The 1,876-nt window shown below is 39.0% G+C and overlaps 1 long non-coding RNA gene across 1 annotated transcript in view; it reads right to left on the bottom strand.

Moving 5' to 3' along the window:
• The window catches only part of LOC102479512 (uncharacterized), a 135,690-nt gene extending 134,442 nt beyond the window's left edge, over window positions 1–1,248 (bottom strand). Inside the window, exon 1 of the long non-coding RNA XR_333754.2 lies at window positions 766–1,248. This is a non-coding gene — a long non-coding RNA (uncharacterized LOC102479512). The remainder of the gene's footprint in view (window positions 1–765) is intronic.
• Window positions 1,249–1,876: the final 628 nt, after the last annotated feature.

Genomic DNA, 1,876 nt, shown 5'->3' with positions numbered 1-1,876 from the left:
ACTCTTTCCAATCCCATGTCAACTTATTGATCACTCTCTTCCTCGGATGTCCATATTATTTACAATTTATACTATACAATTTAACATTTATGTATGAATCTACCTTATCAATTTAATCATCGACTCAAACATGTCAGTCTTTGCTCTCAACCTAGAGTTTATACTGCTTGCGTTTAAAGATTATGTCTTTTCTTTGGACAGTCGTTTGAATTTCTAACTTAGTTCTGGTTGAAAACATTATGGATAATTAATAGAGGCTGATGGGTTCCTATCAGTTCCTAAATAGAGCTTAGTTCTTCAATTGGAACTTTAGTTCTAGATTTCAAGGTGATTCACCTTTTTAGTGATCATACATGACAGAAGATTTTTTAAGTATATTTTTGGTATACTTTTGCATTTAACATTTTTAAAAACCACCTTTCAGATCAGAAAAAAAAAAGAACAGCCTTCTGATCTTAGCAACCTCAAGCATTGGGCCCTGAAATTCAAGGAGTGCTAATTCCTGGCTCTCCAACAAGTCCATCAACTTGGCATTACTCAGAATATCTTTAGTCATGAACTCATTCCTGATACACAGTCAGTCACATCACAGAATGTTTAAAGTACCCAGATGCCCCCAGCATTCCACATGTCTGTTCTGGAATGTTTCTCAGCACCCCCACCTTATAATTGCTCTGGCTCTTTGGCTGGAATAGACCTGTCAACAAATATGGACTTGACTCAGTCAGCCAAATTTCAGGCCGCTGACGTCATTCACACACTCACCTCCGTCCTCCTTTCTTGGAAAGTGGCCATCTCTGAGAAAATACGTGTCTTTCCTCAACTGCTTTTTTCATATCTCCTGGAGAATAAGATGCTTGTCCTTGGCTGAAGTTACTCTACTGGACTCTAATTTCCTCAGAGAAGAAAGCAAAGAAACTGGAAACGACAGAACAGATGACTGTGGTCCTAGTTCATCTCTTCCCCTGAACCTCTCCAGAGCAACTAGGATGATAGCAAATGATGAAATGAATAACCAATCACTGCCACTTGTAGTGGACTTCCTCCTCATCAAAGTCAATGTTCTTGTTTCTTTTCCCAGAATTACATCATTTGAGAAAAACCTGTGTAGAATCGTAAAACCACGTATATGGTATTTATTTATCAAGTTAATTTCTACAGAACTTTAAAAGTTGGTTCTAAAGCTAACGTTTTTGTTATCTTTTAGTTTTTCCTGATTAGAGGAATTTGTGATTTTAGTTTCTACAAAGTTAGGCACCTGCAATTATTGTTTAAATGGTATCTAGGATACTGTTTCTTAGCAGCCTTATGACAGTTACTGAGAGAAAAATACATGATTCTACACTCCACTGATAGGAGTCTAATAGGCAGAGAGAGGGACTATGGTTCCATTAGAGTCAGCCCTGGTGGAACCTGTAATTCCATTCCAAAAATCCAAGGAATAGTGACAAGGTAGAAGGGGAGAGGCAAGATGGTGGGACTGTTAGGCCATTAGATGAGGCAGGAAGAAGAGGAAATGTCTAAATGTAACTCTGCCAAATGATTTTAAATCTTCCGTAAGGAAGAGAGCCTACATGTTCTCTATGTTGGTCCAAACAGCAGAGTGAGGGCTAATGGAAAATGGCTTTAAGGAGCGAGGTAACTACTGAGGATAACTGAAACACGACTCTCTTAAATACCGCTTAGAGCTAGGCAATTTTGGGATCGACTATGTGAGCTCATAGGCTTCCTATCAACAGAGATATTCAAAGTGTCTCCACCAGTGACATCTCAGGAAAGATTCCCACACTGTGTAGAGGCTGAGTGGACACCTGGCTACTCTTGACTGAGTGGACATCCTGAGCTACTCTCAGTCAAATTCTTGAGAGAGAAAATT

The sequence above is a fragment of the Tupaia chinensis genome, unplaced genomic scaffold (assembly GCF_000334495.1).
Source record: "Tupaia chinensis unplaced genomic scaffold, TupChi_1.0 Scaffold000088_1, whole genome shotgun sequence".
Taxonomy (NCBI): Eukaryota; Metazoa; Chordata; class Mammalia; order Scandentia; family Tupaiidae; genus Tupaia; species Tupaia belangeri.
Note: the sequence above shows the minus strand (reverse complement) of the source record. Positions and strands in the feature narration are given on the sequence as shown.